A 17487-nucleotide genomic window follows, 5' to 3' on the forward strand; every position below is an offset into this window, starting at 1 on the left:
AAAAGATGGAAGGGCTTGAGAAGTCACATCGCCGAGCGGTATCGCCACGGTGGAACGATCGGCCAGAAAATCGTACAATCGAAATTTAACACGGGGAGTTTATCGATTCTCTCGTGTTCTTCTTAATTAAATTTAAAAATAATTAATGTAATTCTCTTTATTCGCCTAATGTCAATAAGTTAATTAAGACGATCGGAGCTGGACGATTACAAATAATTTATGAACACTTTTACATTATCGGCAACGATAAAGTCGACAGGTTTCAATTAATTGCTTATCTCGCGGCGAGGAAAAGAGCAAAAGAGTCGCCGGAGGAGGGAATTTCGCGGAGCTAACTTTCTCTATTGCTGTCACTTCGTCGACGGAGATCGGCTCGACTTGCATATAGATCTTCGAGAGAGGGAGCGCCGGGTTAAATCGTCGACGGGCATAAAGCCGGACGTTCTCGCGTTGTTTCCGTCCCGCCATTTCTGCCGTCGCTGTTATCGTCGCCTCGTCGTCTGCACTGATAATCGTCATCACCAGACGAGACGGATACGGTGGCGACTAGGTTACCCCGTAATCGAGTGCACTCTCGGTTAAATGATCCGCCCTGCGACAGCCGTGATGAAGCTGGGCGCTTGCACCCACTACCACGATTGCTATTACGTGCGAGCTTTGTCTGCAGGATAACCCGGAATTGTTGCTGTTTATATCCTAGCTCCTGCGATTGCACCGTTCTGCAAACGTCGCGTACTAAGTTCCAGAAAATTTAAAGCGATACGACACTTGGCTGTAATGAAATTTTGCACGCCGATTCCATATGCTTTTCAAGCGTCACTTTGGTTAATGTTGATTATATTTAAAAATAGATATACTTTTTCGGAAGCTGAGAGACAGCTTCGCCGTAATGTTCGTAATTTCGGCATTCTTATTTTTCCGAGAAGGATGATTGCGCCTCTATATATGGCCGCAGAGGCAAAATTCAGAGATGTTTCGCCGGTGCACTTAGGGTGTGGTTTTTGCCGGATCTCCCTGCTCTCGCCGGAGCGTCGCCCAAAAACGAAACACATGCGCATTCTCTTCTTTCTCCAAGCCTCCCTCGGATTTCTTTTCTCTTGCGCGAACCGCCCTACCGCCTTCTTTACGACCCTCTTTATCGATGGTAATACGCGACCGTTTAAAGCTCGCGCAAGTGCCACGGTCGATGCTTTTCGAAAAGTGCGCGACCAGCATTAAAAAACTTGGTCGCTAGCTTTTATTCGCGGCCCGGCGAGACGGCGAGCCAGAAGGCAAGAAGAGCGTGTGGGAGAGAAAAAGAGGACCCATCGGGTATAAATTAAGGCCTCGGCCGCCCGTGGCCGAAGGGAAGGAAGTGACGGGGGAACGAATATGTGCCGAAGGGAAAAATATCCTTTCGCTCGTCTGACATTTATGTCGCGACAAACTCTGAAACTACGCCGCGCCGCCCTCCGTTTCCTTTGCGCTAAAATTTGTTTAACTCCCGGGGAGAAGGAATAGGGAGGCGCGTTATAATGCCTTCAAAACAGTACTCTGCTTTGAGATCAAACAGCATTCGGCCGAAAGCTAAGAACTTCAACGGTTATGGGAAAACACTTTCGAGTTCAGTTTTCATCTCTTTCTCTCTCTCTCTTTCGCTCTTTTATTTGTAGTTTAGAAGTTACGTTTAAAAGGGTCACCCTGCAATTTTTTTTTACTCCGCAAAAGTTAGCCACTTTCCCGTTTACCCTTTCCCGGTAACGGCCTTTACCGGAAACGCTCGTTGCGCGAGGCGCTCGACAGCGAGCGAGCGTACTTGGCGAGCGCCGCGATACTTCTCGAGAACTGTCAATAATCCGACGTTTCCCGTACCTGGGGAAAATTCACTTTACCTTCCGGAAGAGAATATCGCGCTGTGCAAACGCGGCTATTATGAAATTCTACGTTCGCCCGCCCGATTTCTGCGCACTCCGGGCGCTCGTCCTTCGTTCCATCGTTTTTCGATACCCGCCCGAACGATTTCTCTCTCGCGGGGCGATACGATACGAGTTTACGGGACTATCGGAACCGTTTCCCGCTTTTCCGAGAGGCGGCTCGCAATTCGCCGGCTAAATGGAACGTGCTACGTCTTGCCGCGGGACAATTAACGAATACTCGACGACAGAGATTGCCAAAAACGGCGTTCGCATTGTGGAAATTGCGTCCCGCTCGCGTCTACTCGATGTTACCCTTCAGAATAACTTAAATTGCACTCGAAACTCGCTCCCTCCTGCTCACCTACGTCCCGTGTTCGCAGGAAGTGCATTAAAGTCGGTACCAAAAGAGGTTGCCCGAGGTAACTGTGCCGTAAAAGTTGGCGAGTTTGAAGTTACGCTATTCTCTCGGATGTTGCCGGATTAAAATAACGCGTCGATTATATATATATATGAAGAAGAAAGGAATTTGGAGAATTAGCGTAACGTTGATTGAAGATAACGGCAGTATATAGATCGTGCGTCAATTCTAAGTTTAGCATTGAAGGTGCGATTTTATTAAATCGATGATAAGTCGAGGTGCAGCGTACTATAATCCGTCGTCACCGATGATCGCCAGGATTCTCCTCGTTTTCTCTTACGACAGCTCTTTCGCGGATCGTCTGGCGGCGCGAACCGCGTAACGGGAACATTCCCAGTCTTACGTACGTCGCGAATACGGAACGGTATTTTGCGAGCGGTAATCTCGTTCGCGGCTGTTCTCGTACAAATAAATTCCATTTGCTTGCACAGTAAACCCCGGGCGGTGCACGCAATTGGCATTATATTTTCGTCGACCAGATGCAACCAGGAGATGCATCTTATCCCCACTGGAGAGGGATCCTGCCAAGGCTAGCGAGCCCTCTCGTTCCCGCTTCCTCCTCCCCTACCTGCCACGCCGTTTCTCTTCCTCCCGGGTGCTTCCGCCCCGTCTCCTTTCTGCGTACGGTCGATTCTGTGCGCGTGCGCTCATGTAACCTTGACATTGAACGATTTCTCCCTGCCGCATCGCGCCTCCCCTTCGTCGCCGTCGGGCCCTAGCCAGCAGCCCTTCCTCTCTCTCTTTCTCTTTCACACCGCCAGCTCTGCCGCGGACACCCGCGTCATCCGTCCGGCGTGTCCGAACAAAAAACATAAAAAAAAAAAAAAGCCGAGATAAAATGAAATAATAGTGACTCGCGCCTGTCGGTCTCGACGCCCGCTGCTGTCAAACTTTCCCGCTGATGCACCGCTGACGCATCTCTCGGACGCATCCTACGTCGCTGCGTTGCGTGCCGCTACCCCAAGGTCGCCGCGAAAAAAAAAACTCGACCACTATCAGCACAGGCGGTCCACGTTGTCCTTCCGGTATGACAGATCAGGTGAGTTTGGCTCTCAATTGCCTTTTTTTTTTTTCTTTAATTTTTTTTTTTTAGAAAGAAACTTCCCGGTAGTCGTCAATCCGGCGTTTGCCCGCTGTACCTTCTGGTACCACGCGACTCTTGTCTACCACCGTAACCGCACATCACTCGATATTATTCCCCGGTAACTTCGGTTTCTTTCTTTCCTTCCTGGCGGTAACCAGGAAACTCGGTCTGCTGGAAATTTACCCGCGGCATGCAAGATTCTACGTACGTCGTTGCGATGCGAATTGGGTGCAGGAGATGGTACAGTGCGTGCATGCGTGCGTGTGCATGCGTGCGTGTGCATGCGCGCGTGTGCACGTGTGCGTACGTATTTGTACGTGAGCTTGCGCGCGAGTGGGTGGGTCTGATTATGGGCCTCGGGGACTTTGTTGCACTTCCTGCGCAACCTATAATTACTATTATCTAATCGCCGCTGCATTATGTAACGCGGTATAATGTCTGGCCTGGCACACGCGACCAGCTCCACAAGAGACCGATTCTTCTTTCCTCTTTTTTTTTTTTCTCCCTTTTTTTTCTCTCCCCACTTCCTCTTTCTCTCGCAGATACGATCTAAGCGATTTCAGCGCGCAGACTCGTTGGAATTACAAAATAAGCAAGGGATCTCGAGGAAATCTCTAGATTTTCAGAAAATTTTCCCATTTCCCGTGACACTGATTGAACTGCTTGTGTGGCCTGGTTTCGCATAATATGGCAATCTGACAAAATACGATGAGAATGCAGAACGCGGATTATCGTGAGCCGAAGTTCACGATTGTGGTATGAATACCGGATTTTTTTTTTTTTTTTTGGCGGTACTCTTATACACTTTACAATTTTTCGAAAGAAAGTTCGCAGAAATATAAGGCAAAATAGAGAAACTAACGCGGTGGAAATTCCACATCTTATTTTACGTGTACAAAACGCAATATCGATCTTTTATTTTCTAACGGCGAAAGTCAGCTACCCAGACAATGGTTACAACATGCCACGATACACGTTTCTTTTTTTTTTCCGCACGGTTTGCGGCGATACACGCGGTTTGATTTCTGCCCATTGCCCAAATGTCTAGTCTAAATAAATTGATTTGTGTCCTCTCTGCCCGGTGAACCGGTCACGCGAGTCCAGATGGTCATTCAAGAAAGTAGTAGAGGTCTTGTAGTAACTCAGTGGCATGCAGAAAGCACGATATCTTTTTTCTTTTTTTATTTTCTTCGTGAAAAATTATTTTATTTCGAAAACGATCAATAGGCAATCAAGAAACCATTAGCATCATATTATATTTTCTATAAACTTTTCTCGAACTTGAGTTTTTTTTTTTTTTTTTAAATTGTTGGTAATTTAATAAATTTAATATTCTCTTCGCTTTTCTTTGAAATAATTTTGGGGGAGAGGAAACAAGTTTCCCTTTGAAAGATATATTTCGAAATTACGCCGTGGAAGTGAAAAGAAAAGAGGGACGCGATGATGAGTATAACCACGGATCAGGGCGGAATTATAACTCGTTCTTTCTTGTATCGTTCTTCTTTCTATATTTTACCGCAGCGACGCCGTATCCGCGTTTTTCGCTCTTTATCGCGCCGCCAAGTTAAGGCAGGTACTTTGAAGACCTTAATCATATAAATCGCCTAGCGCCAGTCATAAATATCGCCGATGCAAGTTCAGGTTTGGCGCATGTCCAACTTCGTTTAAACCTTCTCGCTTGGCCACCTTGGACGCGGTTCGCTGTTCCGTTCCGCATTTAGCAAATTCCACGTCTTTTTCTCATTCCGCTCTTCGTCCGCTCTCCTCGCTCTCTTCCGCTTGCCGTAATTCCGCAGCTGCCGCGACTTTAGAGTCGCACGGCTGTCAGCGGTTATTACATAATCTACGTGGCCGCCTGTCTGTATTTTCGCGGTATTTCTCGCCTTGAAGCACACCGGGAATATCACCTCGTTGCTTATGCCAAACGCGAGTATCAACATTAATCTACTTACGGATCGGCGATGCGAGACGGGAAACAAAGTTTTCCCGATGTGAAGAAAGAGGAGGAACCGTCAGCTTTAATTTGGCGTATATTTCAGCCTCGCGAATAACCGCATAATTGACGTGAATTTATACGTAAAATGTAATTTCTTTCTTTTTAGATGTACGAATTAAATTCCGCGAGTTTTACTTTATCGAAATAAATTGCTCGTATATATATACATATATTTTTTATGTTTTTGTATAATACAATACAATTTGTTTGCTTCCCCCTTTTTTTTTCTTTCTTTTTTCTTTTAATGTTAATGTTACTCGTTTGCATTGGGAAAATAGGTTGGTCGCGTAAGAGTTAAACGTAACACCAGAGCGGACGGTAGAGTTTGAGGAAACTCATGAAGAAACTCGGTGGTTTTCGCCCGAGTTGGAAAATTGCGAACACTGTCGCTCCGAGAATTCTCTCTTTTGGTCTCGCGAAGGATTTGCGTCGCACCGTGAACGTTAATCCGGTATGTACCATATTAGCAATGCTAAAGTCGCGAAACGTCGCTGCTTGAAAGATGCTCTCGGCGACGAAGAAAATTCGCAGTATCGCGAAGGATTCGTTACCCGCAGAAAAGCCGCGTGGCGAATGAGTTTGTTAAACATTGCCCCGCGTAATCGAAATTTAATTAGATCACCGTTGCATCGCTCGCTCCGCTTTAATTAATATTCGCGTATTGAAGTGCACTTGTAACGCAATTACCATTCGTGTCTCGATATATTTGAAGGAAAGCACCGTCTGAAAAAGCGCCGAATGTTAACGACAAGCGCGCTCGCCTCTCAATAATGCGAATACCCGCTTTGAAACCCGTCCAATTCAAGCGAAATAGTTTTAGGCAAAAATATTGGCGAAAGTGAAAGACCCGCCACCAGTTTTATTGCATTTGCCAAAGTTAATGATCGATTGCGAAACTCGCCTGCCACTCGTTACCCGCAATTTCCGTGAAGATGATATAACTCTATCCGAGTATATATCTGTTCTCCGAAATGGGCTCGCCTCTCCACTTCTCTTTAGACTCGACGTTGAAAGTGCTACCAGTTACACGCATATTTCACGGTTGCTAAAATCTAAAGTGGCCGCGCGTTAGATTTCTTCGCTTTCGGCGCCACCGGCTCTCCCATTGTGTTCACGGAGAACGATAATTACCGGTGTTACCTAACGTACGATCGTGGCGGGGAGTGAGAACAGAAGTCTCGTCGATCTAATCTCACGGCCTGCGCTCGTCATCGCCGAGGCGGGAGCGAACGAAAAGGCGGAGAAACGGACCGAAATAGTTCATTCGCGTAATTTGCATGATTACACGGAATCGACGGTGGCACTTGGGAGTTTCGTGCCTTCAGCTCGCCCGAGAGCCGCCAGACGTTCGCCGGTGAGAACGTTAGTGTGCAACGTGGCACAAACCGTATGTTTATGAGGATGGCGGCGGGTGCTCTCTTAGGACTTTACGATCGGCGTAAGCGTTTAACAAGCGCGCGACCGTCGGGTCTCCGTTAGGTCAGTTGACTCTACTCCGACGTTCGGGCAGACGCGAGTCTAGGAACCTTACCTACAACATGAGACCGTAATAATTTCAACGTGACCGCGGGACCTCGCCTTAGCCAGATAAACCCGGCTGTCTCTCGATCGCTAGTTTCTAACCCCCCCCCCTCCCCAAGATTTTACTCTATTTCGCCTCTTCTCCTTCTTAAAACTTAGCGGGATAGTCATCGACAGAGTTCGTGCACTTTTCACGAGGTTATTTAAATGTGTAACGAGTACGTAACGAGAGTATACATTTTTCTTACTCCCTTAAGGACTATAAGCATCGATCATGCGACGTAAATTTGCTTGGAAAAAAAAAATATATATGTATATATATATATATATGTATATAACACGCATTGCCAAGATAAGAAATAATTTAGAATTACCCGAGATAAGAAGGAATTTGCACTTGTTGTGTTGCGTGCTCACTGTGCCGAGCCGCGGCAGTATCGATATTTTTTTCGCGGAGAAAGTTAAACGTACTAAATTACTGGAGTTTCGCGAATTAAGATCGAATCTCCTTGATTTATGCAGATTGTTTTAATAATTAAGATTTTGTTACGTTTTATTAATGTTCGCGGGTCAGTAATTGATGAGCGCTTGATGATTGCGCCAACGAATAATCAAAATTTAGTGCGGATAGATTAGAAATTTATTTTATACATCGTACGACACGTCGCCTGGAAAAGCGTGCAGTTAGCTTCATTATAAAAGCGTACATAATCAGTAATGTTTCTGCCGGCCCGACGGGCATCGGGATGGATCGGATGACGCAAGCTTTTGGAACGTTCTGTTCAAGGTAATCACGTGCACGTCGAGGACGAGTTAGTCACGGTCAAGGATAGTCGTAAAAAAACCTCTTTTTTCTTTTTTCTTTTTTTTTTTTTTTGTATATTTGCCATGAGTGGCCGATACGAGTAAACCCGTTGGGAATAATGATGGAACGACAAGATCTCGGTAAAGACACGTTGGACTGATTGCAACTTTTTTTTTCCCCTCCATCAAGTTAAAAAAAAAAAAATAGTTTTATACCACGAACTTCAAAGAAAAATTATTGTCACATTGAGATGAATTAATTATTCCACGCCCAGTACGAAAGATCATCTCTTGAAGCATTAGTAATTAAAATGTTGGCCCGCGAAGGGAAAGAAGTGAGATTATTCTCAAAGCCCCTTTTCGCGGTTGCGTAATCGTCGAGGAGGATCATTTAATTTTTTTTCGCGTGCCTTGCGACCTCAAGTAACCGATTAATGACGCAAGCGTGGTTGCAGCGGGACCACTAATTCCGATCTTGATTAACTTACCGCCGCGGTGAAGTCGGAGTTACTTCGAGTATGACTTTGCGTAAGTCGCGCGCGACCGGAGATTAATCTCGGCGTAAATGTCGTTAGGCTGGCGCACTCCCGAGATTTGGCCTCCCGCGAGCTCTCTCGAAAGGCGAAACCCTGTCTTTGAATAGTTTCGTCAAGCTTACTTTGTTCCGAAAGATTTGTTTCGTCTACAGATTATTTAAGGGGAACAAAAAGAAACAGTTTCGCGATCAAAAAATATTTACTTTCGTAAGAAAACGTTACGGAGCGAAAATTAACTGTTTCGTGATTTTTCGGACGGCGATACGTCGCGAGGGATCGGCGGCTCCCTTACCCCTGACGTATACGTGGCCCCCGGGCAGTTAATTTAATGTAGAAACAACGATGACCGTTTGAGCAAGTTAAAAGGTGCATTGATGTCAATAATCGACCGAATATCCCGCGGCGTTCGTCTCTTGGCGTGACTACTTTTCGCGCTGTCCTTTTCTCCCCGTGCCTTTTCCCTCTTCCATCTTCCGTTCGGAATTATCGCGTCTATTTTTATTCGCCGGAACGTGCCTTTGGCAAAATTGTTTAACACTTCTGTCGGGAACACTGCACACGTGACCGAACATCTAATTTTATCTTATGCGCGTTGGCACTTTGCCTCTCCCGCTTGCACTCTTTTATATTTTGCCTGAGCGGTACATAAACCATATCGAGCGTGAACTTTCGTGCAAAACTACTTTCGGTGACATCACACATTTTTTAACTCTTTAACTGGAAAAATTATTTATTTTATTTATTTTTTACGCCGACAGAAAAAAGAATAAAGTTTTTTTTTTTCACGTTAAACTACGAGGAGTTTAAATATTTTAAATTTTTGGTAAAAGAATTTAATTTGTAAAAATATTTCATCGATAATGTTATAATCGATTACTGAGTAATTGCGAATAATCTTGAAAAATAGCGGTTTTTTTTTTAATAAACGAGAATTGAATGGAATTAATTCCTTAAGTTTAAAGTGACACACCTAGACGGTTTCGGGCTCGACGGTAGGGTATGCCAATGCATTTCCCGTCGCGTCGGTTCGCCGCGCGCGAGCTTCGCCGAAGAAGTCAAGAAGCTTTCGCACTCCTTTGCGAGGCTCATTTGGTCCTCTCCAATCTTCTTAACGAGCCATTTCCCGCGAGTAAGCCGCGATCGATAGCTGCTAGTGCTTTCGCGCGCTTCCGCCTACCAGCGCAATTTCAGCTTCCTCCCCGGAGAGACGAAACTAGACGCGGCGCGTCGCATCCGCGACGTTGCATTGTCGAGCACCCTCGAGAAAGGAAGTCATCTGGTGCTGGTGCGCGTTCAGACCGAAGACTCTAAAAGAGGCCGAAGTGCGACTTACACCACACAACAGGCCATTGTGTTCGATCGGCCCTCTGATCCCATCCTTCAGATTTCCGTATCCCACTCCGGTCGACGCCACCGCTAAGAGCGATATTGAAGGATGTGACAATACAATTTTCACAGAGACACGCTCGACTCGCTCGAAGACATCAAATACTCAAAGTTAATTTCTGATTGCGATCGTATTCTCTCTCTCTTTCTTTCTTTCTTTCCCTCTTTCTTACATTCGTATTGCAATATAGAACAGGGAAATAAAACTTGACGTAATTCACATTCACGCGTCGTCGTCATCGCCGGATGGTCGAGCGACTAAGCGGGAATGAGACCGTTTCGGGAAACGAAATGATCGGAGAGCGACGTCGTTTCCCTCGCTTTCGAAACTTACGACTCGTTCGCGATTTCATGAATCGTAAATCGGCAGCGGGGAAACGGCAGCTCGAGAGAGCGCGCGAGGGTATAATTTCACCTAGCACGGGACGTTAGCACGCTTGCGTTATAGCGACGCGGATACGAGGTTTTACTTTTTTCGGTTTAGCGAGCGCGCCGTTTATTATTCAAATTGTACGGGCGCGACCGATCGATTTATCACTCTTTCTCCGTCTCGCGACACGGCTGGGACCATAATCGTCGGCACGATGTGTGCATGCACGACCACGGGGACGCGAGAGATCGAACGCATCTGAATGCTGCGGTTCGCGCCCACGCGGCGTATTACTACATGTATACGTCGGTGACGCCGCGCGATCGAGCCGCACGTGAGTTATCGGCCTAACGTCTGCAGTGCCCTCATAACGTCCGACAGACCTCGCTTTTAACGTAGTTTGCGCGATACCCTTTTTTTTTTTTTTTTCCTTCTTTCCCTCCCTCCCCCTTCCTTCCCTCGACAATGAACATGCTTGTTTGAAACTTGTTAAGAAACTTGTTGCGGCTGTAAAGTCAGAATATTTTAGCCTCACTATGGCAGTAGTTAACGAGGCGAAGAGCGAGCTGGTCTATTAACGTTTTATCACAGACGATAGTCTTCTATTTCTCTGATAATCGTTAACGTGTTATCGCGACGGACGCTGAGACTAGTCTACCGTGCGATTAATTCGGACGGAGGACGGACTTCTCCGCGCTTCGTGGCGAAATCACGTTTGCCAATTCGTAAAAGTTTATTGATTACTAGGAAATGGTTTTTCCCTTTATGCCCGTGTTAAAAGCCCGCATCGCCGTCCCGCATTTGACGCCAATATGATAATATTCGACGTTCCGTAACTTCGACGCCCGTTATACGCGATAACCGCAAGTCAGACTCGAACGTTTGAGTTTGCAGTTAAAATAATTAAAAAAAAATTACGGACAAAACATGTGCAAAATGTCTACAAGTGCTTTTTTTTATTCACTTTCTCGTGTGTTTCGCTGCATCGTTAGAAAGTTGAATTAGAATTATTCGAATAACGTTTTTTTTTTTTTTTATAAATTATAGTTAATTTTAATTTTTTTTTTTTTTTTTTTAACTTAGCGGGTCCCCATCAATCTCTAAAATGATGTCAGTCAGCTTGTCTGTTTTCAGCTCTTTGTCTGTGGTCGCTGTGAGGAGGAAGGCACCTCACGCGTATGAAAGAAACGCATGTTCCGCTCGCGCTCGAGCGCGGGACGACAGTTTTTGCATAATTTCACGTCAATCATCGGTCCGCGGTCGGAGAGCTGCGTGGTGATTGCGCAACGGCGACGATAGGGATTTCTCAGAAAGCCCGAGGAACCGCACAACCAGCTCGGTCAGCCGTCCCGCGTAATTTGTCTTTGTTCGGCGATGCGACCGAGCTAACGTCGGCGGGCGGCCAGGTTCTTCCATTATTTCAGAATGAACTTCGTCTTCTCTCCCTTCCTCTGTCTCTTTCTCTCTCCGCACCGGACGTGTTCTCAAGCGAATCGCCGCGGGCACAATTAACGTCTATCTAAACTACCGGTCGACTACTATCTGAAACCGAGCGTATCCGATGCAAGGAGAGCAATCCGATTTAGGAGACGTCCTCTCCTCTTTCTCTCGTGTCTTTTGCAGCGAGTGAAACTCGCGCCACGACGACGGCGGCTTTGTGACAGTAATTCGCCTTTGTTCGATAACCTCGGACAATTAATACCGAGTTGCTCGACGTGCGTCATCGTGCAAGTCGCACGATAGCGGCACATCGCTGTCGGCGAGATAGTTGCGTAACGTTCCTGTGTGCATGGATGTCATAACTCCGGCAATGGTCGATGGCGGAAGCGTATCGTCTAGCCTCGCGCTCAGTTTCTTTCGTCTTCTTTCAGCACTGGCTGAATTACTCTAGACGTAATTCTGTACTCGTATCCTCCGCTATTGTTATCCCGCCGCGCTTTTCTTCTTTTTACGACAAATAACCAACGAACAGCTCCCCGGGCGGCGGGGAGGGATGTTACCTCCCGCTTTCGCGATGAAACTGAATGGTTTGCGTAATAAAGTAACGCTGACAATTTTAGCTCGTACTAATATTCAGGTTTTACAGACAAAAGACGCCTCTGACGGACAAAAACTTTCTTAATTTGCGAGCGTCCTTTTAGAGCGCTTTTATTACGAAACTTTTCAACAAAAAATACTTTTCTCCGATAGTTCGCAATATAGCGTAGCGTCTACGACCCCGAAGGTACCTCTAGCCTCTTCCCAAACGTGACCACATCGGCAACAACGAAGAAACTCATTAAGATTTTCTTTTTGTTTCGCCTTTGTTCTATGAATTTGCCAATTCGCCGAAGTTTCGTTGAAGTTGCGATGGACAGGAGGGAAACGGTTCGCGAGCACCAACTGACCGAAGCTGAAATCCGGTGGACATGGTTTTTTTATTTTATTTTATTTTTTTTTTTTTTCGTGTCCCCGTCTAGGGGGATGATTTTGAACCTCGCTGCCTCGTGTCGGGGTACGCAAACGAACCAGGGGTGCAACGTAAAGACAAACAGGGGGAGGAGGCGGGCAGAATGGGGGGCTACAGTATTACGGGGTGACAAGGGGGACAAAGAGGCGGCATGCGCAGTAATGTCGATCGGTGCAAAGCGAGGCGAAAGCCCTATGTTCATTCGTTCGTTTATTTCTCGGCTACCCGACTCTGTGCAGGGACAGTTGATGGGCGCTTAGCAACAGGCTTGTCAGGGGTTGTCAACCCTAAGACACTCGGATCTCGCGCTATGCATCGCTATGCAATTACACCGTAAATGGATTCTGCAAATTTGATTGAGAAGAAAAGTAATGGACCTTTATTATTAAGAGTTTCCGAAACGTGTGGTTTTTTTTTTTTTTTTTCTCTCAAAAAAGTGAACGCACTCATATTTTATCAAGAGATAATATACAGAATATACAACATATACCATAAATCGTACAAAAAAAGCCGGTCGATTGTGCGCTTTTTATCCTTTCACCAGGTATTAAATTAAAAAATGATACATATCGCTCTAGCGCGAGCTTTTAAAAAAGTACCGGCGAATTAAACCTTCGTGTAAATAAACGCGGAACGCCGTCGTACCGCCGCTTCGTTTTATTTCTGCGAAATATTAGCCCGAGCGTTTCTCGCGTCGCTCTCGATGGCGCGAGGAGAGAAGGCGGCGCAGTGATAAACCCCCGCGGTGGGGTACTACCGGAAATAGCCTCGATAAACCCTTCCCCGCGTATCTCCCGGCCGGCAATGCCTACCGACCGGCCGGTGTTTTCCGAGTAAATATAATGGAAACCAACGTGAAAGTTTTCCGCATACATAGTTCTGCGTGCGCTTGCAAAGGAATCCTTTTATCTCTGCGGCCGTGCAGCCAGCGACGGTGTCCACGTGGCCGATAGCGATACGGCCGGTTGCCGGTGGGATCGATATCGCGCGAGTCAACTCGCGAGTCTCCAGGTGCAATCTCCCACTTTTCCCTCCCCCCTTTCACCTCCTTTGACAGCTTTTATCTTCGACCGTGGTTGACCCTGTGCGTTACTATGCAAGATCCGCGCAAACTTGCGATGCACGCGCGACACCGCGCTTGTTGTGAAAAACTTTAACGGGGAAAACCGAACGTTTACCTCCGCTGCTATCTTTACCGCGAGCAGAAGATACGGTACCGTCGCGCACAATAACGTTATTGGCTGCTCCTAACATTATAATTTCAGCCGATCGGGCTCCTCCGTTGTGGGGAATCAATTTTTTAATTAAAAGATAATTCAATATCTTACTTCGGAGCTTTAATAATTGACAATTTGCGGTGATGAAATAATGCGTTGAGAAACTTGGCTTTACGAGTGTTTTGCCTCGTTCGCGATTACACTCTCGGTGCATTACCCTGTTACACGCAGAAAGAACGACTATCGATCAGTCGATGCGTTTTTCATCGGCAACTACAATACCAGACCGTCCCGCAATAAAGATCTAAGTTGCTAAAGATGCGGTTTATTTCCGAAATATATTCCACGCAGAACAGTTCGTCTCATTGTTACGTTATCGAATTTAATATTTATATTATTTGTATATCTGGCTTTATATTATACATATATGCGTATATAATTTTATCATTGCCGATTTACATAAGACGCGCGCGACGAATTGCGAAATGGAGAAGATAATTAACCGAATGGAATTTATCTCATTTACTGATCCCTCGTATCCGCTCGGTAGACACTGTGACATAGCTCTGGATAAAACGATACGCTGCCGGCAGACAAGGGTGGGATGCTTTTATCGGTCGTAAAACAAAGTTAGGCATTTACGATAACGAGGAAGTCGCGAAATGCTGCCGAAACGGCGACGGCAGCGGAGGAAAGATGAAGAGCGAAGGGAAATCCAATCGCTGGTGGAACATACACATGATATTCCGAGGAGCGTTGTCGCGACGTGTAATATCACCTCGCAATTTCGTAATATTGCCGTTATATTGGCGACAATTTAAAATGTCGTAAAGCGAAGTAATGCGACGAAGTAGTACTCTCCGGGTAAGAGTATTCCCGCGCGAAACGCTGATAATCTCCGGCGAAATTTTATTACGGGGAAGATAGTAATTATCTCGGCGATTTCGAGGACAATTCTGGATACATCGTAAAACGAGTCAACGTGAAATTCACGTCGGTAGAAAGTTGCGACGTATTTGCTCGTTTTATTTCCATCGCGTCGGTCAAACTTGAATACGTTATTGGAAAAATATTAATCTTAATATTTATTTAAAAACTCCTGTCCGAATTTCGTGAAATTGTATTACTTCACGTTAATTATAATTAACGTATATGGATACGTGAAAATTTTCGATTTCCGCGCACGGTATGCGCAGACAATGAACTTTTATTTCTCCCCCCCGCTTATTTTTAAATGCATTCCAGCGGAGTTCAAACCTCTAGAGATTTAACTGTCAAGATGTTTAATGCCAAAGTCTAGTTCTGTTGAAGCGTTCGTTATATAGCTTGTCGATGCAGCGATGATTTTTATGCCTTTGCGAAGTGACGTCGACTTTCCATAAGCGACATAACGAAATTCCTTACGAGGGGAAATGTGCCACGGGGCGGACGGCGCGGTGGTTGTGCAACCAGGACGCGTCATTTCCGACGGCTAACGCTTCGTGTGGAGGTTGATCGAACGACGAGGAGGTTGACGAGGATAAGGGGGTGGAAGAGCGAGGAATGTTATCCGCTGCACAGAGTCGTAAACTTCGAAGGAGCTTGTAATAACGATAAAACACGGCGAGGAAGCCTGGGAAATCTCTCTCTATCTCTCTCTCTCTCTTTCTTTCCCTCTACCTCTCCTCTGCCTCTCTTTCTCTCGCTCTCTTTGCATCTCCCTCTCACTCTCCTCTGTGTGTTTAAACCGACGAAGTTAGGCCGGAAGTAGTAAACTCACCCGGAACCCGAGAAGCTCACCACGTTAACTTCGCTCGTCGGACATCCCTTAAAATATTATATACACGTGGCCAGACTTAGATTGGTCTGGGCTGCAACGCCGGGCTCTAACGCCACTAAACGTTCGTCCTGATATTGCTCAGTGTACCGTTTAAAAATCAATTTACCTGTAGAGTTGCCTCGTAGTAGACATCGTTATTAATTTCCTGTTGTATCTGAGATACTCGATATTTTGCACCTTTTTTTATTACTGTTCAACGTCAATAACGAAGAAAAAAGAAAATGGAATGAACGAAATAGTAACAAAGTCCCAAAATTATTATTATTTTTAATAAAACTGAAAAAAAAAAGTTAAAAAATATATATTTATTTATATCGTTTACGCGTTGCATAAAAAAAATCTTTTATATTATTTAATTAAGTACCTGTAACGTATAACTATATTGTTGAAATATCAAATATAATAACGAGAAAAATGTCTCGTATATAAAATGAGCTTCTCTGTGTTTGGAAGACAGTTTCTAAATTGCCGAAGCAGATCAGGTCATCCTTGTGTCAAGGCCACACCAGGACGAAACCTTATCGTGCAGATTACCTCTGTCTTTCTCTTTTCTTTTTCGATAGATAGAGAAAGAGAGCAAGAGATAGAGAGGGGAGGGAATGAGAGAGAAAGAGAAAGATGAAGCGTATGTCAGCTGGGGAAAGGAACGAGCTGAACTGAAGAGAGCGGGTTACATCGATCGCGGCCAGCCACGTTACGGGCGTATGCTCGGGACCGCACCGGCTTTCCCGGTTTCCGGAGACTCCTGAAAGCACCCTCTCGAATTCTCGCTCTCGGTAATTCTCCGGCTGATGAGGAACGCCGAACCCTTCCCCATTCCCCCCCCCCCTCAAATCATTCTCTCTCTCTTTCCTTGCCTCTCTCTGTCTCTCTCCACCGTAATTTTCTCCCTCGTACATACTCGCGCCGCGAGCGTCTATTTATTTTAACGACCGACTAATCCACTACGTGCACCCCAGCTTTTTGCTCGTTATCAAGGACCTAAAGAGCGCGAGGGGGTGATGGAGGTTGCTTACGCGACGACGCAAATTATCTTTCGTCCGCACTGGGCCTCCAATACGTCGCTGACTTCAGAAAGCCCGGATGTGATTTATGTTCGAAATTTCAGCGCACAGGTGCCCGGCTGCTTATCACTTCGATCGGTCCTATGGAATTAGGCGACACAGGTGCGCCGACCGCAATTTCAAATCCGAAATGTAATTTCGGTAAGGTATACGGTTCTTGGGATCATTGAAATACTAGAAATCGTAGGCACTTTCGTCTCCTGGGGTTCTCAATCGTACGTCATTATTGTAAAGGTGTTCCGAGAGCTACTTTCGTCGATTGCGGAATCCGTGGTTCGCGGAAAGAGGAGTCCGCGGAGAAAATTATTGCCGGGGAGGCGGCGATGAGTTATCGCTCGCGATTGTTACCGGCTGTATCGCGTTCGGGCCATAATTTTACAGGAGATTCGCAGGGCGCGGTTTTATTCGCCAATGGATCATCAGGAGAGGAAGGGGACGGAAACAGGAAGAGAATTCGTTTTCCTTCCTTTTTCTCTCGCCTGCGGGACGAGTTATTTACCGGGCTGGAAACCACCCGTGCTTCTAATCCCAAATAAAAGCGTTCGGCGGCAGCCCGGAACGGCTCGTCCTCTTCATCGTGCTCGCTCGTAAAGGACGGACTTCCGTTTGCCAAGAGATGAACGTCGAAAACGTTCAAACTCACGTTCATACTCGGGATATAGATGGACGTATTTATCTCGGGATCATTGAGCACGATCAAACTTCGGTCACATAGTTCACCAAGAATATATCCACGTGATAATAAATTCTGAAAAACTCGCTGCAATCTCTCTCGTTAAATAAAAATATTTTCTAAATGCTGATAATAGTACACGATAATTTATATATATATATTTTTTAATGTTTCGTGGAGGACGAAATTTTATCAGCAGACATCGAAGACTTGAGACGATATTTTAGCTTAAGTTTCAGCTCTTCAAGTTGCTGA

General features: G+C 45.8%; 1 protein-coding gene across 7 annotated transcripts in view; it reads left to right on the plus strand.

The window, feature by feature from the left end:
• The window catches only part of LOC139113585 (growth factor receptor-bound protein 14), a 232492-nt gene that overhangs the window by 206776 nt on the left and 8229 nt on the right, over window positions 1-17487 (plus strand). The window lies entirely within an intron of this gene.

Source organism: Cardiocondyla obscurior, linkage group LG03, assembly GCF_019399895.1.
Source record: "Cardiocondyla obscurior isolate alpha-2009 linkage group LG03, Cobs3.1, whole genome shotgun sequence".
In the NCBI taxonomy this organism is placed as follows: domain Eukaryota; kingdom Metazoa; phylum Arthropoda; class Insecta; order Hymenoptera; family Formicidae; genus Cardiocondyla; species Cardiocondyla obscurior.